At 54.9% G+C, this 17,453-nt stretch overlaps 1 protein-coding gene across 1 annotated transcript in view; it reads left to right on the top strand.

Annotated features, from left to right (window-relative positions):
- Positions 1 to 8,592: 8,592 nt before the first annotated feature.
- POU2F2 (POU class 2 homeobox 2) overlaps positions 8,593 to 17,453 on the top strand; it is a 73,006-nt gene continuing 64,145 nt past the window's right edge. The window contains exon 1 of the mRNA XM_036834957.1: positions 8,593 to 8,678. The gene's annotated coding sequence lies outside the window, so the exon portion shown is untranslated. The remainder of the gene's footprint in view (positions 8,679 to 17,453) is intronic.

Here is a 17,453-nt window from a genome sequence, read left to right as displayed (position 1 = left end):
AACAAGGCATAGCTGCATGCAGGCCTGGACGCACCAGACTTCTCACCTCCCATTCTTCCCCTTTCTTGTGCTAACACCAGGCGCTGGCACCACCAGGGCCCAGGCCAGTGGGGAAGTCTAGTGCCAAGTGAAGAAGTGGAGAAGGTCCAATGTATAACCTATGATGCCCAAGAGGGGGCTGGGGCAGAGAGGTATGCAGCAAAGGGTACTGGTTTGTGCTTGGCCAGCGCTGCTGGGCCAGGGGTGAGTTCCTGTGCAAAGGGCAGGTTGGTTCTCTGCAGCTAGCAGCGTCCTAAATTTTCCCTGAGGGAACAAAACTGCATAGCATGGGAAGGAGATCCAGGACGTGCAGGGCCCTCCCAACCAGGCATGCCCCATGCCTGCTGTACACGGTGCTGAGGAGCACCAGCGTGGGGCACAGAGCTGCCCCAAGCCGACAGGGCCACGCCACGCTTAGATGCTGGATGACCTCCAGGTACACCTGGACAGAGAGCCCCATCCGCCTGGGCACAGGCAATCACACAGGCCCTCAATCAGAGTTGGAACAAGGACTTAGGTCCAGCTGGCAGCCTTGCCAAGGATACCAGTGACCCAGAGGACAAGCAAAAGTGGCAGTGGCATGGCCTCTTCCCGTTGGCAATGTGGCCAGGCAGAGGATGCCTTGGAGGAGGACCGGGAGGGTGCCCAGGGGCCAAGAAGGCACCCTCTGTCTTAGCCTCAGCTCAGAGCCAGATCTCATCACTGCTCACACTGGACACCCGATAAATGCACCAGGCCCAGACACACACACACACACACACACACACACACACACGCATAAACGCTCGGGTACACGTGCCCCTCCCCCAAAGGGACCGTCCTTCTCCCGACCCTGGCTCTCTCCCTCACCCATCTATGCCCCTTCTCCCCTCCTCTGGATTTGGGCCGATGAGGAGGGGATCCGGGAGGCGGGGGTCACGAAGCATGCCCGCCCCTGCCTCTGGGAGCTGGTTCTTGAAGTCTAATAGGTTAGCCAGGGGGAGAAGAGTGGGAAGGACATTCTAGTTACAGGGAACTGCATGTACCAAGGCCAGGAGGTAAGAGGAGGCATTCAAGGAAGTAGTGGTGGTCCAGTGTGGTCGGAGGATAGGCTGCATGGTGGGCAGGGACTGGAGGGGGAGGGGAGCCAGATATTGCAAAGGGCCTGAAAAGCTGGCTAAAGGGTTTGGCTTTTGTCCTGTTGGCAACAGGGAGCCCTGAGAGAGTTTGAAGCAGGGAGTGACTTCATCAGAGGCATGTTGTGGAACGATCACCCCAGTGGCCAGAATGGAAACTGGGAGGCCAGGTAGGAAGCAGGTGCATCGGGCCAAGCAGGAAGTGTGGAGGCATGAACCAGGACACTGGGGGCAGGGAAGAGAAGAGGAGATGAATTTGAGAAGTATTAGGTTGAATTCTTTGAAACTGCTCTTTTGTAAAAAAAAAAAAGCTGATTGACGATTGGTAATTTTCATACGGTTCGTCTTTTTAAAAAATAATTTTATTGTTTTTTTCAGTTGGTTTCTACATTTTATTTATTTTAAAATTTTTATTTTATATTGGAGTATAGTTGATTAACAATGTTGTGTTAGTTTCAGGTGTACAGCACAGTGATTCAGCTATACATATACATGTATCTATTCTTTTTCAAATTCTTTTCCCATTCAGGTTATTACAGAATACTGAGCAGAGTTCCCCGTGCTATACAGTAGGTCCTTGTTGGTTATCTATTTTAAATATAGCAGTGTGTACATGTCAGTCTCAAACTCCCAATCTATCCCTCCCCACCGTTTCATCTTAATATTAAGGAGGTAAATGAACTGAATTGGATTTCAAGCCCGATTTGGATATGAATGTGAGCAAGAGGCTGTCAGGCTGGGGGCCATTTTTCTTGACTTGATTGCCAGATCGGATGGAGGTGCTACTATGGGGGGAGGGACCTCAAGTGTGTGTGTGTGTGTGTGTTGGGGGGGCATGATGGGGAAGAGGCATTTCAGGTTAGATTTGTCGATTCTGAGGTGCCTTTGGGACCTCCAGGAGGTGGCTGGATATCTGGTCTGAACCTTAGGAGAGAGGGATAAACTGGAGACAAATTTGGGGTTACCAGCAGAGAGAAGACAGTTTGGGGTAGGGATGATTCACTCTGGGAGAGCAGGCGAGACAGCAGGAGAACCAAAGGAGTGAACTTTCTTAGATGTAAAGAGGATTTTTAAAAGATGGTTGTGACCGTGTGCTGCAGAGAAGGCAAGTCCCATAGGACTGAAAAGCGCCTGTTGGATTTAGCAAGGAGGAGGCCATCTGTGAGGGGGAACATTGATGGGAGTGGCCCGGACTGGGCTCTGGTGGGGCAGAGACTAGGCCCTGGCCTTGACACTGTCCCTTCATCCTCAGTAATGCATGGCTCCAGCCACCAGGGGGCAGTGGCCACATGGAATCCAGGCCGGAGGGATCCACTGGGGCCAGCAAGCTTGCAGATAGATGTGGGCTGTGGGCAGGGACTGGGGGGGCGGGGGCATGGCCCACTTCAGAGGCTGTTGCCTGGTGGGGAGGGACGTTCCCACGTGAAGGGAGCAGGGAAGAAGTTCCGGAAGGACAAGGGAAGGAACTCCTATCTGTGGGGCAGCCGAGGGCAGATTAGCAATTCCCAGTCCTGTCTTGCTTGCAGTTTCCCTCTTTTGGGCCTTTGGGGGTGCAGGTGGGGTTTATTCAACCCAGTACTCCCAATGGTCATGAGGTTTGTATTTTGGACCTTGATTTTCTCTACTCTCATTACTTGATAGCCCTACTTTGCATTCTGTGTTTGAGGCATACTGAACTTTTTTCAGTCCTCACCTGCTACCATGTGAAAGTCCTTCTTCCATGGAAACGCCTTACCCCCACCCCCATCCTTAAGGTCTTATCTCAGGCATCACCTCCTCCTGGAAACCCTCCCTCACTGCCCCCTCCACCTCCTCTTGGTTCCTACAGAGCACAGTTTCCCTATCTTGAGCCTTAACAACAGTTAACAGTTGTTAAAGTTAAACTTAACAGTTTTCCCTATCTTGAGCCTTCTGGCGCATAATTTTTTGTTTATTTATGTATTTTTGGTCAGCTTTATTGCAGTATAATTTAAATACAATCATTCACCACCTGTAAGTGTACAGTGTGATGGTTCTTCACACACACAGGGTCATGTAACTACCACCACAGTCATGATGCAAAACATTTCCGTTACCCCCCAAAGTTCCCTCCTGTCCCTTTTCTACAGTCCCTCCTCCCAATCCCAGCTCCTTTCCACCACTGAGCTACTTTTCTGTCACTAGAGTTTCGCTCTGTCTAGAATTTCGTGTAAATGGAATCCTACCGTATGTAGTCTCCTGTGACAAGCCTTGTTCACTTTGCTTTTCGGGTTCATCTGCGTTGCTGAGTGTATCAGTAACTGCACATTTATTGTCTTTTTCCATCCCACAACAGGGTCTCTGTGAGGGTCACCTTTGTGTTTTCAGCTCATAGCACGGCCCTAGCGCATACTAGCACTCATTGAGTGTTTCTTAAATGGGACTGAATCATATGCTCTGGGAGAGACAACCTAGAAGAGCTTCTTGATCCTTGGAAGTGCGTAACACTAGGCCCATCTGCAAGATGCCCAGTGGCCTTCACGTCGCCCTCCAGCCGCTCCTCCATTTGCCCTGGCTATTTCTAGCCAGCAGGCTCTTACTCCTCTGCTCCTTTCTAAGCTTCTTCCCTCTACCTGGTCCTTGGTTCTCCACTCCTGCCCGCCCTTCTGGCCTTTGGAAACCTCTGTACCACGGAGCCCTCACCTCCTTGAGTCTGCCAGCTCCTCCTCCCACTGCCTCCTGGACCCTCCCCCTGCAGCTGCCTCCACACCTCGGGCTGGCTCTGGGTACCATTCTCTGTGCCCCAGGAGCCCTTCTCTCTGAGCTCCTTTTGGGATGCTGGAGGCAGCTCTCTGCCCCATCCCGAGATGCTGAGTTACAATTTCTCTTCCCTCCTCTCTTCTGCTTCCTGCCATCCCCCTTCATGCCCCACTCAAACACCTTCCCATGGGAGGACCTTGGGGAAATCTCTGAATTTTATACTGGCCAGAAAAACCTCTGTCTCTCTGATTTCTTTCCCTCTCCTCCTTCCCTCCATCTCTCATCTCGTTTCTCCTCTCCCCAGTCTGGGTCCCTCTTCTTGACACCCTTAGCCCACTCTCTTCTCGCTGGTCTCCTGTCTGCCCCACTTACCTCCTTTCTCCTCCAGTCTCCCCTCCATTCTCTCCATCCATTTACCTGCTGTCCCTGTGCTCCCCCCGTTCTCATCCACTGTCTCCCGTCCGCCTCTGTCCCCACGGCCTCCTTCCTTCCTTCCCGAGGTCCCATTCCACTTCTACTTCTCTTTTTCCTCCCCTTCTTCTTGTACCACTTCTCTCCTCCTTCTCCCAGTTTCCTTCCTCCACCCCATGTGCCTCCATTTCCCATATCTTACCCCCTTTACCCTCAGGGGTGTAAGGGAGACCCAAGACTTGGGAGCCAGACACAAAGATACACACACACACACACACACACACACACACACACACACACACATGGCCACAGATGCGTGAACAGACACGTTGCATTAGCGAGCATGTGCCTCTATCCAGAGGTGCGTTCAGATATGCAGACACAATTATAAGTATCCATAGCTTACAACATATTGCATTTATAACACCAGGTACCGTTATTTTTACACAAGTTTCTGAAATGTGAATGGGCCGAACAAGGAAGGGTGAGAGCTAAGCACACAAGTTCACTCGCAGGGGAAGAGCTGCGTGCATGCATATCTGTACCCAGACACGGCCCTCACTCAGACCCCCCCCCCCACACTCTTCAGAGGAATCCACACTTCTGGAATCAGGGCTCTTTCAGAAGCAGGGAGAGCACGCACATATTCCCAGCATTGTGTGCCATGTCCCCCATACATCTTCGAACGTGCCTGGTGGTTGCCTCAACCCTCCCAGGGTTATGACTCAGGGCTGGGTGGAGCCCTCGAGAGCATTTAGGACAACCTGCACCCAGGGCTGTCCTCCCGCATCTGCTTCTGGTACGTACGTACGTACGTACATGAGGAATGTCAGCTTCTGACATTGATATGGATATTCTGGATAATTAGGGGATACCTATCCTACGTGGGCCACTCAACATCCTGTCTAGTGAGCATCTGAAATGGACTTCGCACGTAGCAAATCAATGTTTTTGGATCCTTAACACTGGTACTCGTGTCCTTAGTGCGTATTCATCATACACATAATTATCGCATACTTGGTCATTCTTAGAAGGGATGAGCCCTCACCACATGCCATCCTTTTAGGTGCTGGGGGGCGAGGCAGAGCACAGCCCATCCTTGTCCTTGGCCCCAGCCCTGGCCTGGAACCTCCCTTCTGGCAGTCATCCTCTGTCTGTTGTGCACACACACACCGGGGTCTGTTGGGTACGTTCATTGCAGGGTCCGTGTTCCTTCTTGCTCTTTCCAGAGTGGGCCATTCCTGAGTTGTCATTACACACACACCTTTTTTTGGGTTTCCTTCTTACTAGCGGGACCCATGTGCCTTTGTCTGCAAACGGAGTGGGAGTTTCTTATAGTAACTTGTGTTATACTCACGTTGTGGGTCTCCAGAACCTGCTCGTGGGCCTCTCTCACGGTGACACTAGGGAGGCCCATTAGGTCATGCGCCTGCGTTATAGGCACAGGCCATACAGTACTCCCTGCGTTCATTTGCGCTGTGCATACACAGTGTGGATTCTGGCAAGCTGCTTGGTATGTGGTTCCTACGTCCATGCCCTCCCTGTAGGTCCTGTGTGCCTAGTCTTGTGCAGGTGGGGCAGGCATTTCCTGTATTTATTTGTGTCCTGCACAGTCAGTGTGGGTGGGGCCTGAGGGCCTGAGGGCCTGCGTTGTGTAGGATGCATTAAGTGGTTCCGTGTCTCTTATGCACGGGCTGCGAAAGTCCCTGTACCTACTTTGTATGCACACGGGGTGAGTATTTCTTGCATTTGTTTGTTTTGTGCACACAGTGTGGGTCCCAAGAGGCTGCTGCGCACACGGGGTAGTAGGTACTTCCGTGTCTGTTAAGCACGCTGCACGGGCCCGTGTACTTACTTTGTACGCCCGCGGGGTAGGTGTTTCCTGTATTTATTTCTGTTACGCACTTGCACTGTAGGTCCCGGGAGCCCTCTCGGTACACGTGGGCAGTTGGCGATTCTCATGTTTCTCTCACGCACCCAACGCGACGATCCTGTGTGCCCATTCAGTCGGCACGGGGCAGCCGGATGACGGGTAACAAAGCGACAGGCTGTTGCCGAGCCCAGACCGCGCGGCGCGCCCGCGCCCTCCTCCCCCAAACCCCTTCCCGGTCTGGGTACCACTCGCAGCCCCATCCTCCTCCCCGCACCGCAGCGCCCCCGCCGGCCGGGGCTGGCGGCCACGTGTCCTCCTCAGACTCGGAGCGGACTTTGCCCGGGGCCCAGGGTCCCTTCCCCTTCAGCCCCCCTTTCCTTCCTCTCCCTCCCCAGCCTTACTGTGTCGGGCACAGGGGAGGTGTTCAGTGACCATGTCCTGCCCTCCTTGCTTCCCTCCCCTCCCTGCTATTTTTGTCTCCCCCGACCTGCTCTCCTGTTTTCTCCCCCTCCGCTCCCCTAGACCCCCTTGTCCCTCTCCTGGTCTCTGCTCTCACCCCAGCCTGCACCTTTCTGCTTTCCCTAGGCTCTGCCTCTTTGTCCCCCACCCTACCACACACACCTTTTCCAGTCTCATTCTGTATTTTGGACTCTCCATTTATCTCTTAGTGTCTCTGTCTTGTACCTCCCTATGGATTTCTGTCCACCAGGGCACCTCTTACAGTGTCTGTCTGTCTCCATCGACCATATCTCTCTCTGTCTCTTTAGATGTCTCCTCTGTCTCTTGCAGTCTCTGTCCAGGTCTCTGTATCTCTGTGTTTCTCTGCGTCATCACTTTGCCTCTGTAAATCTCTGTCTATGCTTTCTGTCTCTCACTATCTGTATTTCTTCTTGTCTCTTTTTCCATCTTGGCCTCTGTGTCTCTCTTTGCACATTTCTTTCTCTCTGTCTCTTAGGTTCCCTCTCAGAATCCCTATGTTTCTCTATGTTTCTGTCTACATCTCACTAGTCATCTATCTCCTTGTCTGCCTCTGCCCTTCTCTCTCTGTGCCTCTTTCTCTTTCTCTATCTCAGTCTCTGTATCTTTTGGTCTCTGTCAGTGTCTTTCTGGCTTTGCCTCTCTCTGGCTCTTTCTTCATATCTCTCTGACTCTGCATGTCTCTCTTATCTCTGTGTCTATCTCTCTGTGCCTGTCTCTGTCTCTGTGTCTTCCTATCTCTCTGTCTCTCCAGCTCTGTCTTGCCTCTTCCTCCCTCTTTCTCTGAGTGTGGCTCTTTCTCCTATCTCTGATTCTTGCATGTCTCTCTCTCTTATCTGTGTCTCTGTCTCTGTCTCTCTCTATGACTATTCACATCTGCTGTCTGTCTGCTTCTTTGTGGCTGTTTTTCTGACTCTTCATCTCTCTCTCTGCATGGATCTCTTCTCCTTATCTCTTTGTCTCTGAGTGTCTCTGGTTCTAAGTGCCTCTCTTTGCTTTCATGTCCCCATCTGCTCTCCCCACCTCTCTCCTCACCACCCGCCCATGCCTGTGTCTACATGTTTCTGTGTGTCTCTGGCATCTCTCTGCCTCTGTTAGTCTCTCCCTGCCTCCGTATCCCCTGTACTCCCAGCCTCTCCCCTCTCCCTTTCCTTCCTGTATTCTGTGTCTCTGGTGTCTCTTTGAGTCTCTGGGTCTTAGGACATCTCCCTGCCTTTGAGTCCCCCTCTGTTCCCCACCCCTCTCGCTCTGTCTCTGTGTTTATATGTTTCTGTGTGTCTCTGTGTCTCTCTGACTCTATGTCTCTGTCTCTGGGCATCTCTTTGTCTCTATGAGTCTTTCCCTGCCTCTGAGTCCTCTGTGCTCCCTGCCTATTCCCTCTCCCTTTTCCCCCTTGTCTCTGTCTCTGGATGTCTCTGTGTCTCTGGGTGTTTCTGTGAGTCTCCAGGCCTCAGGGCACCTCCCTGCTTTTGAGTCCCCCTCTGCTCCCTGCCCCTCCCTTTCCCCTCTGTCTCTTTCTGTATGTCTCTGTGTATCTCTGTGTGTCTCTGTAGGTCTCTGTGCTTTTCCTTGTCTCTGTGTCCCCCTCTATTCCCTACCCCTCTCCCCTCTCTCTGTTACTGCATCTCTATCTGTTTCAGCCTATCTCTGCGTGTCTCTGCGTGTCTCTGTCTCTGTGAATCTCTGTGTCTCTGTGAGTCTGGGGCCTCTCCCTGCCTCCGTGTCCCCTGCGCTCCCCGCCCTCTCCCTCTCCCTCTCTCCCCCCTCGCTCTCTCGCTCGCGCTCTCTCTCTGAGCATCCTTGGGCCCGGGGTTGCCATGGGGACAAGGTGGGAGCCGGGGATGGCGCGCGCCTGGGCTCGCGCCGGCAGCTCAGGCGAGGAGCAGCGGCCAGAGCAGCGCCAGCAGCAGGCAGCGAGCGGGCGCGGGAGCGGGAGCGGGAGCGGGGGTAGCGTTGGCGGCGGCGGCTCCTCCTCGGCCATCCCCTCGGAGCCGTGCAGCTGACGCGCATGGCGAAGACAGCGGCGCCTACCGATGGGAGCAGCGGTAAGGCAAGGCGGCGCGGCGCAGCCGGGCGGGCGGGCGGGCGGCGGGCAGCCTCCTCCTCTCCCCAGCTCGCCTGCGCGCCGCCCGCCCGCCCTCCCTTCCTCCCTCTCCCCTCGCAGCCCCTGCCTGCCCGCCCGCGCCGCGCTCGCCCTTCCATTTAAAAATCTTTAAAACTTTGCATATTAATATCTGCGCTTTGCATAATCTGACCCGCGCTTTATTGATTGCAAGAAGCTTAATGCAGCCGGCTCGGCCTATTGCAGAGAGCTCTCCGGGCGGGAGCCGGGCGGGCGCCGCTCGCTCCGCACCGCGCTCGGGCTGCCCGCCGCCGCTGCGGCCCCGGCCCTCTCGCCTCCCTCCCGGCGCCCGGCGTCGGGGCTTTGCCCCCTGGCTGGGTATTTTTATTATTTGGGGGCAAGGTGTGTGTGTGGGGTCGGCTTACTGTTGGTGGCAGCGAGGGAACCAAAGGAGAGATGTGCGTGGTTGGGGGGGGAGGGATGGGAAGAAATGGGGACGCAGAGGAGGTGAAGAGGGAGAGAAAAAGGGGAGAAGGGGCAAGAAGGAAGGGGAACGGAGAGGCGTGGAGGAGGAGGCAGTAGAGAGAGGAGAGAGCAGTCGACTGGGGACGGAGCTGAAAGGACGGAGGAGCAGAGCGGAGACAGAGAAGAGAAAGGAGGGAGGCCCAGGAGCGCAGACTAGAGAAAGAGCGGCCGGCCGGGAGCTGGCGGAGGAGACGGGCGGTGGGCGCTTTCATCGCTGCCGCCCCCAGGCCAAAAAAATAAAGAAAAAGAGGAAAAAAATAACACCAATAAAAAGACGAAAATAAACCACATCGCGGCTGGGGCCATCATATACAAAAAGGAGCGAGAGGAGAGACAAGGTGGCATCTGCGCCCGACTGGCTTCGTTCGGCGCTTTGGAGAGGCTCCCCGGGCTGGGCGGGATCCCCATTTTGGACCCTGCATTTGGGGAACGGGCGACTGTGGAGAAAATGAGGCGAGAGGGGGTCAGGGCTGGTGGCGGTGCCGCCTGTTTTTTTTTTTTTTTCCCTCCCTTTCCTGGGGGTGTGGGGGCCGGTGTAGTGTGATGATGGTGAGGATATTGGTTGGTGATGCTGTCTGAACCTCGGAAGCAAGCAGGGTGCGTGGGGGGGAGAGGTAAGAGGGCACGGGGAACGAGAAAGGGCTGGGGGTGGGAACGAGGGGCAAGAGAAAGAAGCGGGGTGCCTCGGACTGCCAGAAGGGCGGAAGGCGGGATCGGGGCTCGAAGAGGCCTCGGCATCTCTGGCCGGAGAGGTGGGCAGCGGAGCTCCAGGGCCCCGGAGCGATGTTGGGGAGCCAGGGTGCGCCCCTCAGTTCTCTGGGCAAAGTCTGTAACTTGGGGAACCCCCTCGGCCGCCTCCTCCTGCCTCTTTGCTCCCTTCTCTTTTCTTCCTCTCATGTCCTACCTCGGGCTCCTTTTTCTCCATCTCCTTTGCTGGTGTCTCTTTCTCCCTGTTTTCCAGTTTCTGTCTCTTCCTCCTCTCCAGAAAAACTACCCCCCACCCCCTCAGGTTTTCTTTTTTTGCCATCTTCCTTTTCTCCACCCTCCCTTTCTTTTTCTCTCTTTTCCCCCTTCCCCCTGTCTCCCTCCCTGCCACTCATTTTCCCTGTCGCCCCGTCCTTTCTACCCCCTCCCTCAGTTTCATTTATTCATCACTTTTGTAGCATTCGGCTTGAACAGCGTGCCAGGGAGAGGGGCTCTGTGCAAAGACAGGACTCCCCCAAGTTCCCACCAGAGTCTAAGCCTTATTCCGCAGACCCATGTATTTCTACCCTCTTTTATCCCTGCTGGGGGCTTGGGTCTGCCCCGGGTGGGGGGGCTCTAGCACCATCCCCCTATTTCCTCTGGCCTCCTGGAGAAGTCCTGCTGGATGCTCACTGGGGCCATGGCAGGGGGAGGGGAAGACTTTAAGTGAGGGCTCATGGTTCTGGACTCAGCCCCGCTGAGAGAGAAGGGTGTGGACGGAGAAGAAAATGACACAGATGGCTAGTGGGAAGTGAAAAGGGGAGGCAGTTTGTGCGGGGGTCCATCTGAGAGGGTCCTCAGAGCTTTTGCGCCCCAGGTAAGAGATCCAAAGAGAAAGCCTCTGGCCTGCTGACCACTCCCCGCTCTTTCCCTCCCTCCTGAGGCCTGCAGAGTTAGGGAGCTGGTCCTGGATTTAGGGAAAGACCCAATGAGACGCTTAAGTCAGTAGCTTTTAGCCTCTTACCATCCTGCCAGGCGAATTTGCCCCCTCCCCCAGGGCAGGAAGGGAGAGTGTGGTGTCAGTGCGCAGTGAGGGGCTGGAGTGTACAGTCAGACCATGGCGGCCATGTGCATGTGTACACGGCCTACGGGCATTGAGAGAGGCGTGCAGGACGGACTGACTGTGTGCAGGGCTTGGGAGCCTTGGCAGAGTGAAGAGCCAAAGGTGTAGAATCATGACATGTGTGTCCAGCGGGGGGAGACCGGGTACTGGGGGTTCCCACTGTGGGTGATGCGTGTGCAGGAGGGAGTTGGCGCGAGTATTTATCCTGGAAGGTCCTTCCCTTGTCTCGATGTCCATGGAGCCCTCGCCGCGTGTGCACTCGGGAGGCACTCTGGCTCTGTGCGTGGCGGCCGTTGGCGCGTGTGCAGATCTGTGTGCCAAGTCTGGCATCGGCGGTGGGTGCGTCAGTCTGTACGTGTAGCGTGGTTGGCCTACAGGCTCTGCGTGCAAGTACTAGGTCTGACTGTGGTGTGTGCCCCAAGAGTACACATGGAATAAAGTCACCTGTGTGAAAGTGTAATACCGTTTTGACATAGAGCTATTATTACTGTTATTGTTGTTGTTATTCTTGTTAGGTGTCTCTGGGTCTCTGTGTGTCCTGGGTCAGAAGGAGGGTGGGTTTGTGAAGTAGGGTCCCGGTTTAGTGATGAGAAATGTGCACAGAGGTCGTGGGCGTAGGGGTGGGCTTGACAGCATGCTTGCACAGCAACCTTGAAGCTGGGTTCAAGAAAACAAAACAAGAAAAGATCCCGCCTCCCCGAAGTCTGCCAGCCCACAGAAACCTTCCCTGGCTCTTCTGTAGTAACAAAGCGTCCCATGGCAGGGGGTGGCAGGCGGGCCAGGAGGGAATCGCATCAAGGCCACCGGCAGCATCTCCAGTTGCTGGTAATGGGATTCCGCATCTACTTCCTGATTTCTGGATAAGGCTGGACAGAGGCCCATCCACGTCCATTGGAAAGGTCCAGATCCCCATTTCCCTTAGGCTGCTGGCCAACCCTCCGGTCGGTTGCAATGCCATCCTTGGGGACCTTGGTTGCCCTCACTTCCCTCTGTCAGTCTTTGCAGGGAAAATGGAGGGTGTCTGTTTCATGGACCGTGGTATGGAAAGAACTCAGCCACAGTGTGTGTGTTTGTGTGTGTGTGTGCGCCCACACCCATGCTGTGTGTGTGTGATGGAGGTTAGCCCATACATCCTAAACAGCATGCTAGCCAGATTTTTTTCCAGCAGACCCATCAGTGGTCACCCCAGGCCCCCTGCATTCTGGTTCATACACATTCGCTCCTTGCATGCAGGGGCCATAGGCCAGAAGCCTTTCCCCCACCGATGTGACAGCCAAGCTAGGGGCCTCAACCTCAGCACCCCGCTGGGTAGAGCTTGTCAGAGCTCTGGTGCATATTCGTAGTGTGTTGGGGCATGACCCTGGATCGGGGGACAGATGGCTATGCCAGTGGGTACTTGGACTTAGATGGGGGCAAGGAAGCAGTTTCCCTGTCTGGCATGTGCTGGTTAATTTCCAGTATTTTTTTCAGGATTGAAATGGTTGAGAAACCCTTGGGGAATTGTTGGAGGAGAGAGTGGACGTGGGGGTCTCCTCAGACCGGGGTCTGTTCTTTCTTCTAAATATATATCACTCATTGTTTTTCCCTTGGGCCTAACAACTTCTAATCTAATAATAATAATAATAATAATAATAATAATAATAATAATAACGATGACGACGCCCCTTACAACCGCCTACCTCTTACGGCAGCCCTGATGGTGCCCCTTTCACAGATGAGGGCTTGATTCTCTCAGCCTATGAGCACCCAAGCGGTGCTAGGACTGAGGTCTTGGACTCCTGGTATCAAGCCTGGCCTGTCTTTGGAGGCCTGCCCCTCTCCTCTTATCTGTTCCAGCACCATTTCCTTTCCCTGGCTCGGCGCCTTCCCCCACTTCCTCCCCGCCCCCTGAGACGTCCATCCACAGGCCCTCTCCCAGGACCTGTCAGGTGGATGGATGCCTTACATGGCTCAGCAAGGGCTTTGAGGACCTGGGTTTCGTTTTGTATCTTGCAGGGAAAGCCAGCAAAGGAGTGAGGTTGAGCGCCCACTCTGTGGGTGACAGTTTGGGGCTGGCCCTCTTCAATGACAGGGTTACCAATGAGCTTATGTCCCCCCCCGCCCCCGCCCCCGCCCCTGCTGGTGGGCCCCGTGCTGCACAGCCACCTTCCCAGATGCAGGTGGTGGCCTTGGGAGGCAGGTGCCCCTTCCCTCACTCATCCACAGCCCCACCTTCTTTAGATCCTCGGGGCAGGCAGCTTTCCCAGCTCTGACACACTCGGAAGGAGGCTGGAGGGGGTGACCCCACCTCCTAGGTCCCCGAATTCAATAGGTATTTACTGAGTGGTGTGAGTCACCCAGCTAATGAAGTACAGTTAGTTCCCTGAGGTAGTCAGGCCATGGCAGCATGATCGCTCCTTACCTGAAAACGATTGTTAGGGACCAACCACGGGCTCTGAAGTGGACCCCGCCTTAGACAAGATTCTGGGTGCCTGGAGCACAAAGGGAGCTTCTGGGTCATCGGGAACCCGGAGGAGGGAGGTGTGTGTTTAAACAGGGAAGTGGGTCTTTGAGGATGCGCAGGCACTGAGGAAGGGGGCACGGGGGGGAGGGCGGAAAGATGACCGAGGGAAGCGGGGAGCAGGGAGGAAGCGGCCCAGGTTGGGGGCACGGCCCTAAGAGCTGAGGTTGGCACGGTGTCGCAGGGCCTGTCTCTGGAGGTTCTGAGAAGTTTGGACTTGATCGCTCTGGCCCTGGGGAGCTATCACGTGTGTGATCTTGAGCGCACATGTGCATCTTACGGCAGTGTGCCTTGGACAGCACGGACTAGAGTGTGAGCGTGAGTGAGCGCCTGTGCACACACACACACAGCCCTTCACCCCGGCGTCCATTCGGACGCGCTCTCCTTCAGAGAAACTGGCAAGGGCGTACTTTAGCCGTCATCCCCAAGACCGTATACCGTTCAGGGCTGTGGCCCGCACACGTGAGTGTAAGAGCAGGCTGGGGACCCTCCCCCACCGGGGCGCGGACTCGTGTGGCATTCACAGACTTAATCCCCCGCAGTGAGGCCGGGGAGGCAGCATCTGTCACTTTCACAAACACAGGCAGCAGACTCTGGGGGAGACACACTCCGCTTGCTCACAACCGCTTGCAAAGCAGAAGCCTGTACCGCGCTGATCCCCATGCCCGAGACAGAAACAGTCCCTCACAGCCCCTGCACCAAGGCCAGACCCGTACACCCAGTCACTCCCTGCATTCCAGCACGCACACATGTGCACATGCACGCACACACGTGTGAAGCACGCCCGTGACATCCTAACTCCCCATATGCACAACCACACGCTCAGATACTCCTTGACTTTAAGCACAGCTGCTGGTATCCTAAGCCCTATTCACACACACACACAGACACACTCACGCACGCACATGCACACACTCCTTTTGACTTAAAGCACAGCTGTAGCCACCCCACCAGCCATACACACATGCCTACAAGAGGACTCACACACACACACACACACACACACACACTCACTCAAACACACAGCCTCGAGATCCACCAGAACCACCGTGGGCAGCGGTCATTGAAGAATGACCGCCTGAGCGGTGCGCCGAGGGGAGGGGGTTGCCCTGAGGCCTGGGCTGAGGGTCACACGACAGGGGACCTCAGAATCCCTTGGGGAAGGGGTCAGGCAGACCCTGAAAGGGCTCCGTTGGTCTGGACGGTTCTGCCAGGTAAGGGAGACTCAACAAACACAGGCCAGAGGCGGGAGCCGACTAATGGCCGAGGCCGCTGATGGCCGAGATGGCCGGTCAGCGAGGAGGGAGGCTCGACAATTGATGTGACTCGGGGCTGGACAAATGATGGCGCGTTTGGCTGGAGCCGGCTGGGGGGCCACAGACCAGAGACCGGGTGGCCCTTCTCGCCTCAGTGGGGAGAGGGCCAGAGCCGGCTGTGTTGCGACAGGGTGGGTTTCCCAGCCTGGTCCTGCCGGCATCCTGCCTGGTGTGCGTGTCTTGGGGTCTTTGTATGGGTGAGTGTGCACGTGTGCGTATGTGCGTGTGCATACATCAGCGTGCACCTGCCTCCGTAGAACTTTGTGTCCTGGGCACTCTTGTGGTGCATCTGTGTGCATCTTCATATGTGCATTTGTGTGTGTGTGTGTGTACATACCCACCCACGAAGTGCTCAGGGACCCTTCTTGATGCACCTCGTGTACCTTTGTGCTCATACGTGCATGTGTGTATTGAGTGTGCAAGGACCTTTCTTTTCACGAGATGCCGTGCACTCTTGTGTGCTTGTATTTTTTTTCGGTGTTGGGTGAAGGTTGGGGCGAGGGAGAAGGAATGGCCTGGACTCCAGCTGTCCATGCACCTGGTGGCCCACAAGGCCGCCTTTGTGCATCCGTCAGAGCCTCTGTCTGGGCATCAGCGGGTGTGGGCTTGTGTGCTTGCCTGCTCCAGAGTCTGAATATCTGTGTGTCCACACAGCATCTCCCTCTGAGCATAGCTGTGGGTGGGGTGGGCCAGACCAGATGAGGGGGACATCTCCCTGAATCTATGCATCGTCCCTCTGGAGGGGGTCACACAACCCAGGCTGGGCCTGGCGGGGACCCAGCAACGCCGCACAGTACAGACCACCCCTCCTCCTCCTTCTCCCCGCGTGACCTTTGAGCACAGCAGCCCCAAATACATATTTATCAGAGGGGCTGTGGGGACCAGCCCCTCCCCACCACTCCCCTCAGGGCCCAGCCTGCCTGGCTGCGGAGAAATTAACCTTGTGACACAGGAGCTCGCTGACACCCTGGCCCCCTCCCCATCCGCGCGGCACATATGAGCATGGGTGGGTGTGCGTGAGAGAGAGGCAGAGAAGAAGTACTCATCCAGGCTGGAAAGGGGAAGAGGGACACACAGGTGTACCCATGTCCATGTCATTCTTGACACACACACAGAGACACACACAGAGACACACGCACACACACCCTCCAAACTACAAAGTATAGTCAGAGACTTTGAAATTTTGAAATAGATATACATGCAGACACATGCAGTGGTTCTAAAATAGACACACAGACACACACATTCTCAAATACATGACAGATCTGTGCACCCATGGGTCCTGAGACTCAGGTACCCGTCCCCTTGGTCAGAGATTCTCTTTAGAAAGCACGTAGATATAAAAGCCTACAAATCCACACAGATGCTTGTGCACACATCTCCAGAGATGTTGAAATGGACATACCAGATATAAAAACAAGGATAAGCACGCACTCACACACAGGTATGAAAGCCCAGACATCCATGCGTGCTCGTAGGTACCGAGACATCACACGGCAAGACAAACACTAAAACCCCAGGGTGCTCCTCACGTGGAGAGTCTTTTCAGCCGGAAAGGTACAAACACAGATACTAAATATGGCGGCATCTCAGCCCACAGGCCCATGGGTGCACACAGGCCACGTTCAGAGGTCCCACAGGGAAGCCACTCACAGTGACCTGAAGGGACGTGTTCTGAGTTATAGCACCCAGACATCCCCCACTTTAGACTTGTTCCCTTAGAGCAAAATGAAAATGGGTAGATGCTCAGGTCTAAAAACGTTCACGGAATGAATTCATTCATCACACATTCACGGTATGAATTCATTCATCACACAGGAACTGGGCCCTACGTGAGCCAGGCCCTATCTTAGAAGCTGGGAAACAGTGATTCACAAGACAGACCTGGGCCTTGCTCTCCAAGAGCTTGGAGCCAACAGGATGGGTACTGATTGGACCTCAGTGTGTAGTTAGTTATGAACGGTGATAACATCTGGGAAGGAAAGGAACAAGGGGCCTGGGGAAGGGATCATGGGAGAACTTGGTTGAGATGGGTGGGTCAGGTGTAACACCTCTGTGGACATGACATTTAAGCTGAGCGTTAGACACAACATACTGATTCTAAATGTGCACACACATCCCTCCCAAAACTTACTGAGGCCGCACAGGCATAAATAATGCAGGACACAGATGCCCCCACCCCCAGTCTTCTGTACCTCAGTGACCCTTTAGAAAACTCCTCTGGTGGAAAATGGGGTCCCCCTGGCTGGGGTCCAGATGTCTGGGCTCTGACAGAGGTGCACAGAGTGTGCCAGGGCTGTGCTGCCTGAGAGGGTCCAGGGGGCTTCACTGAGGAGGTGACATGGAGAATTGTGGGCAGGGTCCAGAGGAAAAGGGGAGGCAGAGGGCTGTCCAAATAGAGGCACTCCCGGGAATTCCCTGGCAGTCCAGTGGTTAGGACATGGCAATTCCACTGCAGGGGTTGTGGGTTCGATCCCTGGTCGGGAACTAAGATCCCGCAAGCCTCGCCGTGCAGCCAAAAATAAAAAATAATAAAAAATAAAGAATTAGAGGTGCTCCCTGTGCACAGGCACGGAGGTGTGAGCAAATGTGCACATCACTGGACTTGCA

Source organism: Balaenoptera musculus, chromosome 19, assembly GCF_009873245.2.
Source record: "Balaenoptera musculus isolate JJ_BM4_2016_0621 chromosome 19, mBalMus1.pri.v3, whole genome shotgun sequence".
Classification (NCBI taxonomy): Eukaryota; Metazoa; Chordata; class Mammalia; order Artiodactyla; family Balaenopteridae; genus Balaenoptera; species Balaenoptera musculus.
This window is presented reverse-complemented; position numbering and strand designations above follow the sequence as displayed.